Source organism: Cololabis saira, chromosome 14 (assembly GCF_033807715.1).
Source record: "Cololabis saira isolate AMF1-May2022 chromosome 14, fColSai1.1, whole genome shotgun sequence".
Lineage (NCBI taxonomy): Eukaryota > Metazoa > Chordata > Actinopteri > Beloniformes > Belonidae > Cololabis > Cololabis saira.
Genome location: NC_084600.1, coordinates 11,045,738 through 11,062,045, shown reverse-complemented (window position 1 = coordinate 11,062,045; position 16,308 = coordinate 11,045,738). Strand labels below are relative to the sequence as shown.

Sequence of the window (16,308 nt, the reverse complement as noted above, 5' to 3'; positions counted from 1 at the left end):
TTTTTAAAGGGGACAGATAATAAAAAATAGACATGCTTGCACGTTTGAGTGTCTGAAGTGAAAGCAAAATTTGAGATAACACAACATTACCACTTCATTTGAGGCCACCAATGTATGAAAATGTCATTTAGTGTGCAGTATTGATTTTTTATTTTTTTAATCTACATACTGTGACATCACAGACCCAAATCACAGTTTAATTTAACCAAATTTCACATCTTGTTACTAATCCCTCCTGTAATAACCTGTCAATACATTTCACATAATCAGCAAGAAAGAGGCATATTAAAGTAGTTTATTTTACTTTGAGGATAATCTCTGCTCTGCTAGCCATTTCTGATCTGCCAGATTATATTTAAAAAGAGAAAAGAACCCGAGAGACAGAATGTAGAGAATGTAGTTGTAGCATGAATGAAAATGACCCATTATTTCCTACATGTAAATTTACCCTTGAAGAGTTTACATAATTTAATCTGAGTCAACAAAATGAAAAGCAATTAATCCACTGCCCCTACCAGCCCTCTGCAATTTTTTGTTCACCCACATTGCAGCAAGAAGACACAGCATATTGTACATCATTAATGATATATAAAATTTAAAATCTTTGGCTGGTTTTTGACGATAGGATTGTTTTCTTAAGCTGTAAACCATGATCAGCAATATTAAAATAATAAAAGGCTTGCAATATTTCAGTTGATTTGTAATGAATCCAGAATGTATGACATTTTTGTTTTTGTATTTGCATTACAGAAAATCACAATATTCAAATTTTCTGAGACAGTCCTGTACATCTAATTTGATCAATATTCATGTTATAAACAGCAGTTGGTAATTTGCTACAATAATCTAGTTGTTGCACTGAGGACAATATTTGAACCGGGCAGACCATCAGCAGGGTGAATAAAGTTCAGATGAGCAGGCAAAAGAATTGCTGTGGACGCGCAAAGGGTTGATCAGCAGGGCAGAAAACATCCAGAGAGAGTCGATGAAAGACTTGCCGTGGACAGGCAGAAGGTTGGGGTTAAAGTTCAAGTTCAAGTTAACTTTATTAATACCTGTAGGTAGATTTGTTTTTCAGTAATAGAAGGCATCTCACAAACAATCTTTACAGTCACAGGACAAATACAGAGAACAGGTTTACAACAGCACAAGACAGACATGGTAGGTATCACAACGCTCACTGAACAGGATACAAGTAGATGTTGCCCACAAGGCAAAGAACAATGGATAAAGGTAAAAACCAAGGTCAGAGTTTTTTAATAAATAGAAGATAAGTTAAAAGCAGGATAGACCTCAGCAATAAATAAAATGCATTAGGATTTGGTTAACAGAGAGACAGCAGCAGGGACAAAGCTGTTCCTATAGTTCCTGGTTCTGGGGTCTATGAATCTGCGTCCTGATGGCAGTAGCTGGAACTCACTTGCTAAGGGATGGAGGCATCATTGATTACGTTTACATACAGTCAAAATACGGGTTATTGCTAATATTCCGGTTACTGAAACATTCAGAATATTCCGTTTACATGGTAATTAATCATTCGGGATATCTCGATCAAACCAGCAACGCGCGGAGAACGTCATGACGCAATTCCCGTCATTTCCACTTCTTCTTCCTGTATCCAAATTCAAAACAAATGCTGCTTCACGCAACTTTTCTCTCACCTTCTTGTAAATCTGGCTATCCCGGTACTTTCTACCATCTACAAATGCAGAAATGTTCATATTACATTTATGAAGTGATTAGTCTCCTCCTGGTCTTGCGTTTCTCTGTGTTTATAAGAACTTCCTGGACTCAAAAGACCAGGATTCCTTGTGAACAGAACATGTGCAGAAAACAAATTCATGTTCCGTTTGATGGGGATATTCCGTTTGGTGTTTACATGACCCAATATTCAGGTTTTAAAAGGAGTAACCCAGGGGTCATATTCGGGTTTTTAAAAACCAGAATATGAGAAAATTCCGGTTATTCGAAGGGGTTATTGGTGTTTACATGGCCGTGCAAATTCGAGTTATTGCCAATATTCGGGTTTTAAAAGGGTTATTGATGCATGGAAACACAGTCATTGGGAATGGAGTTGGAGCAGCTGGAACTGCTTGGCGTCCAGCTACTCCAGGCCCAGCTGCGTTTCCCCAATCAGCCGACCATTTAATGATCTGGGTGAGTGAGCTCCTTTCTTTTAGGGGCAGGTTTCCCAACCATGATGCTAGTGAAAAAGTTAAAACAGATTCAATAAAAACATGATAAAAAAGTGTCATCATGGTCCTATCTATGTGGAAACGGGACAACTTCCTCAGACAGAACAGCCGCTGGTGTCCCTTCCTGCTCACAGCTTTGCAGTTCTCTTTAAAGTTTAGGGTAGAGTCAATGATTGTCCGCAGATATTTATAGGACTGCTCTTGTTCAATGGGACAAACACAAGAAGACGTGATCAGGGCCAACCGGAGTCAAACCCAAGCTGTCAATCCAAAAAATGAGTGCTGGAAAGACAATCTGACACTGAGGGAGGGAAGCCTCAATGCAGCTTGAATGCTGGCTGGCTGAGGAGCAGTGAGGAGCTGCAGCGGGGACCAAACAGGTGTGGCACATAAAGCTGATGGGATGGTGTGAACTCACTCACCACAACAGGGCACAGTGGGACAAAGAAGCAAATAACATTTTGTGCAAAAAAATTACGGTGGCCAACAAGGGCCAAACGCACTGCAACGGCCTAATGCGTCTCAGTTAAGGAAAACGGCTTCAAGTACAGAAACGATTCAAATTCACAAACTCAAAACGAGGTACAAAAAGAGGAACGTGGTGCAAATGAAAAAACGTGCTGCAAAAAACAAAGACAAATGCAGCATCATCAAACACGCTGCAAATAGAGAAACGATGCAAAGCACAAAACGATATAAAACAAGAAACAATCTTCAAAAGAAAAACGCTTCATAACCGGTCACTACAACCAGAAGTGCTCCAAACCTGCAGGGGGCGCTTTCAGCGTAACAGCTCAATGGACAGACACACGGGATGTAGAGAGAGACCGAACAGCTGTTTCTTTATTATATTTTACACCAGACGATACAATGTACAGCGTTGTACAGTGATATAAACATTGTATATAAATATAGTCAGATAAAAATCACATTACCGTTCCCGCTGTATGTTTAAACCATGGATGTAAACACTGTGGTTCAGTCAGCAGCGCCCCCTGCAGGTTTGGAGCACTTCCGGTTGTAGTGACCGGTTATGAAGCGTTTTTCTTTTGAAAAGGGTTTCTTGTTTTATATCGTTTTGTGCTTTGCATCGTTTCTCTATTTGCAGCGCGTTTGATGATGCTGCATTTGTCTTTGTTTTTTGCAGCACGTTTTTTCATTTGCACCACGTTCCTCTTTTTGTACCTCGTTTTGAGTTTGTGAATTTGAATCGTTTCTGTACTTGAAGCCGTTTTCCTCAACTGAGACGCATTAGGCCGTTGCAGTGTGTTTGACCCTGTTGTACAAACCGGTGTGGCACATGAAGCTGATGGGACGGTGTGAACTCACTCACCACAACAGGGCACAGTGGGACAAAGATGCAAATAACATTTTGTGCACAAAATGCCTGTATTTCTTCTCATAAGCTACTCTGATCGTGTTAATCAAGATTTGTCTTTTGTTCATCTTACTTCTTTGATCCAATTGAAGAAAAAACCAACTTATTAAAAAGAATAGAGGTGAAGCATTGTTTTGCCATCGGTGTCTCATAAGTGTGGGTTTGTTTTTTTTCTCTGACGCCCGGTAGGTCCACCCTACAAACGGCAGAGCCTCATAAATGTTGAGCAAACATTATAACTCTGCAGGGAATTGCATTATACCCTGAGATTCACTATATAATTTAGTAGACAGCATAAACACAGTTGGACAAAGACCACAAACTTGTGGCTACTTTGATCTAAGGAATAAAAATGACTTTGTTCGGTCTGCAACCAATTTGGACTTATGACAGACAACTGATTGGTTGGAGGTTTTTCTTTTCCATCAGGCTGCAGAGCCTGCATGGCCCACTCTGATAATGACTGCTCATAACTACTGCACCACTGTCACTTAAAGTCATATGTGTGGGAAATTAATGAATTAGCAGTTGCTGATGTCTTAAGACTCATGGGAGGATTATGGTTAAAAAAATACATCTTAATGACTGAAATATCCAGTACAGTGAAAACGTCCCAAACATGTTTTTTCCCCAAGCTTAAAAGCAGCCGTGCCTCTCCTCTACTGCACAGCCATCCTACCTGTCTGCTGTCAGAAGTCACAGCAAGCATTATCTCTGCTTAAAAATATTTGTCTGGCAGTTAAACTGAAGTATATTTAATCCCCAAGATGTTTTGGGGTTTTTGGGACAGCAATTTTTAGAACTATACTAACATTTATTACATGTTACAATATTGTTATGAATCTTTATTTCGGCTTGTACACACTTTTTTACAAAACAAGATGAAAAGGTGAAAAAAACCCATTTCTTTTGCCGAAAAGGTGTAGCTGAAGCCGTAGCGTATAGTGCCTGCCCTTTTTTTCTTATGATCAGCTTAAATATGAGACATTAACTTTACTCCGTGGAAATAAACAATACATAAAGAAGACAAAAATAAGTAAGACAAAATATAAAATTGACGTTTCACATTCTAGAATGTTTTTGATAGTATACTTTAGAATTATAGTGCTTTATATTTATTTACAGTATTTTCTTTAAACATTTCCTTAAACTTGAAGATAGAACTACACATTTTTAGGTCGTTATTACAACTATTCCAAATGTATCTAGCCTTAATTGATGTACATCTCTTATATCATCATCTAATATCATCCATATGATGTATTTTTAATCTGAGTTTCTCAGAATAGAATAATTGTAGTTTATTCCCCCCAAAAAACAACAAAAAACCCCAACTCCCAACAGCTTCTACATTCTGTAACTAAAATGATTATCCAGGAGGCAGTATTCTTGTTATTCTTGTTATCATCAGGTTCTCCATTTTGGTGAACACCACCACGGAACAGCCATATTACTCTCCGACAAAGGATGGACATTAAAGGGGTTGTCAGGACAACCACCATGATCCAGAGCTCCAGATAGGTCTCCACCTTGGGCTGGAAGCCCTGGCCATGAGACTGAGCAGATGCTGCCACGCTCAGCCAATCACAGCGCAGACAGAGGAAAAAGATGACATCATAGGCAAATGAGGGCAAAGGCAGCGAGTATTCTGGTTGTCGTCTCCGTTTGCTTACAAACACAGCACTTGTACGCTCTGAAGAGAAAAAAGAGATCTGCTGGTGTTTATTGGAAATCAGGAAAGAAAAAAAAACATTTGTTGTGTATTTTCAAACTTGGAAATCTGACTCCTAAAGGGGTAAATAAATAAAACTGTGGTGCAGTTGTGTCATTCTAAGATTATGATGTATTTAATTGATGTCATGCCACTTATAAATACGTTTCTTCAACAGTTACAGCACTTTAGGCCTCAGAGTTTGTACATACAGACCTATCTTTGTGGGGAGATGGTCTCTGCACATACAGTGTATCTGGATTTTTTTTCGTTTAACTTGTTCTTCAACGCAATTTTATGACTCACCCATTCACATAAATGTATACAATTCTTCATATGTTTGACTATATGTATAATATACATATATACATATGTATGTACACAGTGCAGATTAATAAATAACTATTGCTACAAGGTGCAGGTCAGATATGAATGAATGACAATATATATCACAAACAGATGAGATGTGATTGTATGATTTACACAGATTTGAGTTACAGTATATACATGGGTGATTGCAGCATTCACATGAGTGTTGAACTATGTACAGCAGTGCGAGGAGGTAGTTGGTAAAAAGTCCAGTGCAATTGTATATATATATATGTATATATATATATATATATATATATATATATATATATATATATATATATATATGTATATACAAGACTGTCTCAGAAAATTTGAATATTGTGATAAAGTTCTTTATTTTCTGTAATGCAATTAAAAAAACAAAAATGTCATACATTCTGGATTCATTACAAATCAACTGAAATATTACAAGCCTTTTATTATTTTAATATTCATGATTATGGTTTACAGTTTAAGATTAAGATTCCCAGAATATTCTATTTTTTTTAGATAGGATATTTGATTTTTCTAAAGCTGTAAGCCATGATCAGCAATATTAAAATAATAAAAGGCTTGCAATATTTCAGTTGATTTGTAATGAATCCAGAATGTATGACATTTTTGTTTTTGTAATTGCATTACAGAAAACCACAATATTCTAATTTTCTGAGACAGTCCTGTGTATATATATATATATATATATATATATATATATATATATATATATATATATATATACATATATATATATATATATATATATATATATATATATATATATATATATATATATATATATATATATATATATGTACACACACACACACACACACACACACACACACACACACACACACACACACACACACACACACACACACACACACACACACTATAATATGTGCAATGCTTTTTCCCCCAATAGTCACGCAATAATAGTCACACAATAATGAGCATATCACAAGGATTAATACTTTACAAAGTCTCTTCTCATAATTAACAGTGCGGTTGTTATTTCAGATTACACTAGTACCAAACCATATTTGTAGCCTATTTGTAGCACTCCCTGTCTTTCCACTTCTCCAGGTTTGGCCTGTCAACCATCAAACCAACGTTGAGCCCGTCGGCTGGCTCCTCCCCTGGCCCCGCCCCCAGCGTTAATATTCCAGCCCTCAGCCAATCAGCGGGGCGGGGCGGATGACGTCACGGGCTAGGGAACAGCGAGCAGCCACCCAGCCATCCAGCCATCCAGCCTGCCGAACAAGCCTGCTCTTTAGGGTCAGGAACCGGTCTGGCAAGAGCATGGCAATCCTGCCTCTAAACTGTCAGTAGGAACTGTACGACTGCACGATGAATACACCAGGACTCCAGGGCCAGAGGCGAAGCGCTGAGCAAGAGAATGTGAAGACATATTTCAGGTAATTCCCTCTCTCTGTGTAATGCAATAAGGGATGTGGAAGTGGGAGGCAGAGGAAGGAGGAGAGGAGAAGAGAGGAGGAGGAGGAGGGGGAGGAGGGGGAGGGGGTGAATGTAGGGGTGCTTTGTAGCCTTTTTTTTTTCATCATCCACTCTGTATTCTGCCCTGCTAAGGAGGCAGCTGTTTCATCAGCACCCATGGAAATGGATGCTGCATCAAAAAGGGCTGGATGTGTTTTATGTCATCATGCAACATCCTCTGTATCTTCTTATCATCTCTATATACACTCCCTTGTGCCTCACACATAGTGTCCTTATTGATGGGGAGCTGTTGCAATCAATGGTGGCATTTGTATGGGCCTTCTGTGTGTGTGTGTGTGTGTGTGTACGTGTGTGTGTGTCAGTCCTGGAGAAATGCAGCAGCTGCAGTGGAAACACTAAAGCAAAAAAAAAAAAGAAGAAGCAGTGGATGAATTTGAGCGGTATGTGCTGTGGTTGATGGAGGGAGGGGGCCGATGGATTGGGAATGTGCTCATGGATGCTCTTTTGTTTTCTCCGCACCACCTTACGGATTGGCCTTTCTAGCGTGGGCTTATTTAAGGAATGGCTTGCAGTGTACACACACACACACACACACACACTTACACGCACACACGCACACCGTGTCCTGGCTTCAACATGGCTGTGTGCAGCATCTTCACGGCAGAAGTACTGACAGGGAGATATACAACATCTGGTCCCCTGACTTCACTGGGGATGGGAGTGGGGGTGGGGGAAACCGCTTCTGTGGAAAACCCAGCTCTTCTACCTCAGATTCTTCCACAGCCATCGTCGTTGGAGGAGGATACTGCAGTGCAAACTGGAATTTGTGTCTCCCTATCGCTTCTGCTCATTGCAGTTGTTGTGTCAGATCCAATGCACAGGGAGTGGGGGAGATTCCTCTCTTGGGAAGTGCAGTCATCCTGTCAGAAGCAATGCCTGATGGGAGACCTGTTGTGAGGCAGGACAGGACGGAAGGATGTTAGGAAGTGGCAGTGGCCACTGCACTGGCAGTGATTGAGGAAAGTTGAGGAGATGGTGAAGGGGAGATGGAGGATGAGTAACCAAAGAAGCTTCTCCGTGTGTATATTGCCCTGTTGTATTGATATGGTGCTACCCATCCAGTTAGAAATAATCTGTGTGTCAATACCTCCAACATGATGCTGTCTAAGGACTAGATCTGCTGCTGCATCTGGCATAGAAGTAGAACATGGCTAGAACTCTCCTTACCTTATCCAGCTAGTCCCACGTCACAAATACTGTATTTTCCGCAATATAAGGCGCACCTTCAATGAATGACGTATTTTAAAACTTTTTCCATATATAAGACGCACCGCATTATAAGACGCACTAAATATCTGGTAAAATACCATACTATAGTGGCTGGGGTTGAGTTACGTATCTACCTGATGGAGCTGCGCTACAGGAAATGATACAAAATCCTACAGCAAATGCAAAAAAAAAACAAGAAGAAAAGTACCGTATGTCAAACTTTATTAACAAAATAAAAACCAGCTTTGCTCCGTCTCGTCAAAGTCGCCATTATTCGAGTCAGCGTCGCTGCTGTTGTCTTGAACGTCTGTGACGATTCCTGACGTTTTTAGCGCCAACTACATTACCCACAATCCCCCTGACTACAGTAACAGACATTACCGTAATGATCATATATAAGGCGCACTGCATTATAAGGCGCACTGCCGGTTTTTGAGGAAATTAAAGGCTTTTAGGTGCACCTTATAGTGCAGAAAATACGGTATATCTGCTGCTGCATCGAGCATAGAAGTATAACATGGCCAGAACTCTCCTTACCTTATCCAGCTAGTCCAACGTCACAAATATATGTTCTGTTCTAGTTATACTAAGTCACTGATTACTGCAGGAAAACATTTGGGACAAAGAAGTAATTCAGTGCAGTTCAGATGGTAAAGAAATGTAGTGATATCATCTCTATCAGAGCAGAAGTGTCGGATGTGTCGAACTGTTGCTTAATAATTAGTCTCCCCTGCTTTCCTGCTGTGCTTCACACAGACCATGTTGCACATGACTTATATGTCTTACAGCTTTATAAATCTATTACAAGCAAATTGACATGTACCAGTTGTGAGTTTTGTGTGTCTGTGTGGTAATCCACACGGAGAACAACCTAACACTAATGTCTTAGCTTATTTACTGCTTAAAACATTAAAAAAGTCTGCTTTACTAAAATGAAAAGTAAATTTTCTTAGCGTTAGCATTGTGTTTCCAGTGTAAACACAGAATTTTCAGATTTATTTTGACGTTTGCTTGTAATGTAAATGCTGTCATAGCTTTTTTCTGACCAGAATAACCAAAACTACCATTACTTAATATGACTCATATAGTTTAGTAGAACCCCTACATTCAATCAGATTAACTTGCATTAGTTCGTATCACTGAGTAACAATTACTACATTATCATAGAAAAATAGACTAGCCAAATTTGACTTTTATTATTGCTATTATCTATTATTTATTGTGTTTTCCAGGATTACACAGTTATAAATAAGGGCAATAATGATCAATTATTTTATTGTAGCAAAAAAGGAGCCTGCTTAAACGTAGGACCTTCTTATCTCCTAAAGCTACTTGATTGCAATGCTGGTTGTAAACTATGTTTTAACACTATTATCTGCCCCTAACTTTTGGGACTATAAAAGTACCATCGTTGTATTTTGCCAGCACACACAGCACCACCAGTGTTGTATTTGTATTCAGCGTTTTTCTGTGGATATCAAAGGGTTGAAGCAACGCTTCATCTGTGCTCTCAAACAGTGTAAAAGCGTTTGCTCCTTTTTTCAACGACACTAGTCTGCTCGTCTGCAGAAGTATCAGCACGCTCTGGGTTTTCCTTGTTTTTCCACTGGCTGGTAACCAAACACATGCAGCTTCTCTTACCTCATTTGGACTAACAAAAGCAGTCGAAACCTCATCTTGGCCTGCAGCCTGTTAACTGGCCGGGTCTGAAACATGATAGTGGGACACATGACACACATACAAGGAGGCCTCCATCTGTCGGGAACTTAGACCCGTCCAGTTATGCTGCCATTGTTAAAGGGAGTTATCGTTTTTGAGCCTTTGTTGACAGTTTATAGTGTGGGGTTTTCATGTGTGTGTGTGTGTGTGTGTGTGTGTTTGAGAGCAAAGAGTGGAGCAGCAGTCTTGCGGTGGGGTAGGTGTGTCGGAGCTACAGTGTGTGTGTTGTGGATTAGCATGTAGGATTGGAAGCCATCTGGCCATTTTGTCTCAGAAAGAGGAGGGGGAGTAAGTGAGAGAGATGGATGGAGAGAGACAGAAGAAACACTTACACACTGACACATTGACACAGCTTCCTCTGTAATCTCCCTACTTGATGTCTCTTGCTACTTAAAGAGGGTTTACACTCGTGTGTGGTTATATACTGTATGTGTTTGTGGGTTGTCTATTTGTGTACACGCAAAACATTGCTAGTCCTTTTGACTTCTTCACAATGTATCAAATACAAACTTCAAATGTGACGTCAAAGAAATGTCTTAGGAGCGTTCGACAATACAGAAAGTATTGAAGTGTTAACGTATTTACTGTGAGGCTGGTTTTCCAGGTGGACAAAACTGTGCAGAATAAAAGAACAGGGGGGAGGGAGTTGAGAGTTGAAGCATTTTTTTCTTTGTCAAGAGATTGCAGAGAGAAAGAAGTATGAACTGAGAGAAGAACACTCAGGGATGTAAAATGTTGAAGGCCATTAAGTAGGAAGAGTTCCAGAAAAGGAAAAGACTGCAGATGACTTGCAGATGTTATTTGTAAGACAGTTTTGAAAACATTTATAGTAAAAAAAAATCCCTTTATTTAAATTCACATTTCTACGACGGAGTATTAGGGCCAAACTAAGACAAAAAAAAATGGGAAATTACGAGAATAAAGTCATAATATAATGAGAATAAAGTCATAAAATTACGAGAATAAAGTCATAATGTTGCGAGAATAAAGTCGTAATAGAATAAAGTCGTAATAGAATAAAGTCATAATATTATGAGAATAAAGTCGTAATATTACAAGAATAAAGTGGTAATTTATGAGAATAAAGTGGTAATTTATGAGAACTAACAGGAAGAGCATCTTCTCCCTGTGTTAAAATGAGGAATATTGAGCATCTTGGGAAGTTATATTTATATATTTATAATATATCTAATATTATGACTTTATTCTCGTAATATTATGACTTTATTCTCGTCATTTTACAACGTTATTCTCATATTATTATGACTTTATTCTCGTAATTTCAATTTTTTTTTGTCTTCATTTGGCCCTAATACTTGTACATTTCAACCTTGTATTCTTTAATTATTCTGGTCCAAGCATTTCTTGAGATTTGAGCTGTACTCCATCTGTACACACACAGTCAACTAGCAGGTTCTTGCAGGATGTCTGATGCTACTGTAGGTCCAAATTTGACAAGCAGTTAGGATTATATTTTAAAGATTAAAAAAAAACAGGTGAAGTAAAGATTTGTCTGTATGGTTCATGTATTACAATTTGGATGTGTTTACAACACATCCAAACCTACGATGGACACAAAAACCTTTTAGTTGATTCACGGGCCTGAGCATACATTACTCTAAGATCTGTGGGCTGTTTGCTATGGAAGTTAAAAATAAAAGCAGAAATATGTCTTTTTTGTTTTTCTTTTCCTTATATATGCATTTTTTGTTTTTCCTTTACCTTATGTATTTCTGCCTCATAATGCAAATGAGGAGGGCTGCCCTTCTTGGTGCAGCTCCTCTACTATTGGTCAATAAACAGGAAGGAGCAGGATCGGGCCAAAACCAACACTATTGAGCAACTGGTGGTGACACACTGGGATAAACATACACACTCTTCACATTAATGTATAATGCTGCTCTCATACCTTCTTGTTTACACAATCAGCCCTCACTGAAGACTGAATATTGTCTAATGGAAGAATTTCTAAAATTATCTATTAATGTTATGTGGTGTAGGGGTGCTCAAAGGGACATTATTAAACCAACATGCAACCAAAAACCAACATTTATGTTTGATTTTATTTGATTTTATTTGATTTTATTTGATTTATTCACACTCACACATGTGAATTGGTCTCCTGGAGAAGCTATCAAAAGCTTATGGTAGGAGCCAATGAACATAAATACAGTAGGCAGGAATACATACATACACTTGCACTTAATACACACAAAACAAAACAACATGCACATTATACTAGACTACCACTTACATACAACATATTGCATTACAAACACTTAACATGAAACATTTTGTGATCCCAGAGTGTACATTTATATATATGAGCTTAACAATTGTTTCTTTAACTGGCGTTTGAATATGGAGATGGACTGTGACTTTTTAAGGCTCATTCAGCTCGTTCCAAATCTTTGGTCCCCGACACACAACACTCATACTTGTTCCCACAAGTTTACGTTTTTTCCCTATAATAAGGTGTTTATGTCTAGTTTTGTGGGTGTGCTGGGGAACGGAGATTGGGATGAGTTGAGTTAATCTGGGATTCAAACCTGAGACCACCTGATATATTGTACATGCATTATGGAAGTAGTTAAATTCTATGAGGCAAAGAATACCATATTGGGCAAACAGATGGCGAGTAGGTGAATTAAATTCATGTTAACATGCTAGTGCATGTTAACTACAAATCTTGACATTAATAGTTTAGTTTTAGTCTTGAATAAAATTTAGAGTAGAATTGAGATGAATATAATTCAATATTGAGGACATTTATCAACTACACTGCCAGAAACGGAAAAAAAAGGCACGCATTAGCTCCGACTGTTCTGCCGTTTGTAAGTGCAATAAACACTAAAGTTAAAGAATTATTTTTAAAAAAAGCTGTAAAACGGCTTCACTACCAGTCGATCCACCGTGCTCCCGCCCCTTCCTGTTTATTGACCAACAGTAACGGAGCTGGACCAAGAAGGGCAGCCCTCCTCATTTGCATAATGAGGCAGGAATGCATACGGTAAAAAGAGAAGACAAGATCATGTAAAAACAATGAAATGCATGTACAAGAAAAAAGGAAAAAACTAAATATTGTTTGATGCATGTATAATAAAAAACAAAAAATATATATTTCTGCTTTTATTTTGAATTATGTCCGTGTTGGTCCTCCATAGCACCTGTCTCCATTGCAATGTCTGTTTTAACCCTTGTGCTTGAGTATGAGCAGGTGCACCAGCTGGCCTGGCAGGAGGAAATCCACTTCCCTTTACGCCACCAGCTGGCTCTAAACTCTCCCAACCATGCTAAACTGATTTAACCAAACAAATACACACACACACACACACACACACACACACACACACACACACACACACACACACACACACACACACACACACACACACACACACACACACACACACACACACACACACTTAACAATATCAGTGAGACATTATTGGCGCTTACATCTTCTTCTTCTCCTTTGGCTTTTCCCTTCAGTTGCTCCATCGGAGCCTGAGTCTTCTGCATCCTCTTCTCTTACCCCAACTACCTTCATGTCATCTTTCACTACATTTATAAACCTCCTCTTTGGTCTTCCTCTGGGCCTCCTGCCTGGCAGTTCAAAACTCAGCATCTTTCTAACATCCATCCATCCATCCATTATCCCGCTGTATCCTTTGCAGGGTCACGGGCAGTACTGGAGTTGAGGGGGGAAGAGGGGGGAAGAGGGGGGTGGCATCCCCCCTGAAATAAAAACGGTCAAAATCTTCCCCCCTGTAAAACTGCCATCCCCCCTTTCCATCCCTGAAAAAAACTGAAAAATAACACCAGAAAAATGTGACAATTTTCACCTGTTTCAGGTAAATTTTCACTTGAAATAAGTAGGAAAATCTGCCAGTGGGACAAGATTTATCTTCTTATTACAAGCAAATAAATCTTGTTCCACTTGCAGATTTTTCTACTTATTTCAAGTGAAAATCTACTTGAAACAGGTGGAAATTGTTGTTTTTTCCAGTGATGAGTCTTGTTTTAAGTGTAATGAGATTTTTTTTACTAAAATGAGACATTTTAACTAGAAATAAGACAAATATTCTTGTTAAGATTTTGAGTTTTTGCAGTGATCCATTTTACTTATCCTGTGAAGGACAGAGTCATATTGATAAGTTCAGAAAAGTGTTTTTTATTGTTGTGTTTTGATGTATTTGATGTAAGCCCAGTGGATATTTAAAGCTTACAGAAGGCTGCATTTAACTGCTGCTATGTCATTCCTGCAGTATTTCTGCAGGTGTTTTGGTCACTGCTATTATTTGTAATATATTATATCATTTTTAATCAGCACAAATTATCTGTCCCCATATGATAAAATCCACCATCCCCCCCTGATTTCCTTTTACAACTGGAGTACTGGTCACAGGGTCTGCTGGATCCTGTCCCAGCTCATTTTCAGGCGAGAGGCCGGGGTTCACCCTGGACAGGTCGCAGATCCTTCTACCAATATATTCACTATCTCTCCTCTGGACATGTCCGAACCATCTCAGTCTGGCCTCCCTGACTTTATCTCCAAAGCATTATTGGCGCTTACTAAAGTTGCTTTCGTCAATGAAAATTATGACTAAATATCGTCGTCAACAAACCTTTATCACCTGAGGAAAACGAGACAAGACGCAACGAAAATGCTGGTCACGTGACGATAACGATAATTAAATATATAATGCAATATCGTCGACGAATAAAAACCAGACTAAAATGTAGATTACAAAATAAAAACTCTGCTAAAATGTGTCTTCATTTTCGTTGACCAAAACGGGATGAAATGTTCTTTCTACCAAAGATCCTTAATCTCCATGTTTGAAGTAGTTTCCTCTGGTTTAGTCGCTGCTAAATAAATATGTTGTAAACTCATATTAGAGTCTTCTGTATCTGGAATGAATGTATTCTTGAGTCTATAAGGTAACAATAATATAATAATAAGAAAACCTTGTTTGAATTGTAAAATGGGTTTGGCTAAATACAACCTTTGACTAAAACTAGACTAAAATGGTCCTGGACAATTCTGACTAAAATAAGACTAACATGCTCAGACTTTTAGTCGACTGAAACTTGACACAAAAAATCCACGAAAATCCTTGACACGACTAAAAGGAGAATGAACGTGACTAAAACTAATAAAAACTAAAATGATAACTTGACCCAAAGACTAGACTCAAACTAGAATTGAAACAGGCTGACAGAAACAACACTAGCGCTTACATGTTCTTGAGAAAATTTTACTTGAAGGTATCATGGCCCCTTAAATTGCAGTTTTGCTTAATTTCAGAGATTACAGGACTGTCTCAGAAAATTAGAATATTGTGATAAAGTTCTTTTATTTTCTGTAATGCAATTTAAAAAACAAAAATGTCATACATTCTGGATTCATTACAAATCAACTGAAATATTGCAAGCCTTTTATTATTTTAATATTGCTGATTATGGTTTACAGTTTAAGATTAAGATTCCCAGAATATTCAAATTTTTTGAGATAGGATATTTGAGTTTTCTTAAACTGTAAGCCATGATCAGCAATATTAAAATAATAAAAGGCTTGCAATATTTCAGTTGATTTGTAACGAATCCAGAATGTATGACATTTTTGTTTTTTGTAATTGCATTACAGAAAATCACAATATTCTAATTTTCTGAGACAGTCCTGTATAAGATCAAAAGTAGAAGATATGTCTCATTTCTTAAGCTAACATACTGTGTAGCACATTTTTCATATTGTTGACCAATGAAGTCATCTTAACCTTTCATCAATCTTGAATCATTGATACAGCACTTCATACTGTATGCAGGTTTTCTTGCAGTGGATTTTGCTTATTATACAACAAAAGCACACACTTAATAACACATTGAGGGTAGTGTGAGTTCAGTGTTTTGCCGAAGGATACGAGTAACCGAAGCCAGGGATAGAACCACCCACGTTACGATAGCGGGATAACTGGTTTACCTCCTGGGACACGGCCGACCATGATATTTTAAACTAAATGTCTGATGAAAACAAGTTGGTCTGACATATTGTAGAATTGCCCACAGGGGACCCTTGGTAACCTTTTGCTTGAAATTTCAATACTTACCGGCTTTTTACCCATTGCTTTTACCCCTACCCAAATTTCAGCCACCAACATTGAGCATCATTATTTCCAAATTTATTCATAGATTTGTTTATCTTGTAGTAGTGTAAGAGATAAGAT

General features: G+C 38.3%; 1 protein-coding gene across 2 annotated transcripts in view; it reads left to right on the top strand.

Moving 5' to 3' along the window:
* The first annotated feature begins 6,860 nt into the window (after window positions 1-6,860).
* LOC133459573 (serine/threonine-protein kinase PAK 3) overlaps window positions 6,861-16,308 on the top strand; it is a 55,368-nt gene continuing 45,920 nt past the window's right edge. For both annotated transcript variants that reach the window (XM_061739659.1, XM_061739658.1), the window contains exon 1: window positions 6,861-7,053. The gene's annotated coding sequence lies outside the window, so the exon portion shown is untranslated. The remainder of the gene's footprint in view (window positions 7,054-16,308) is intronic.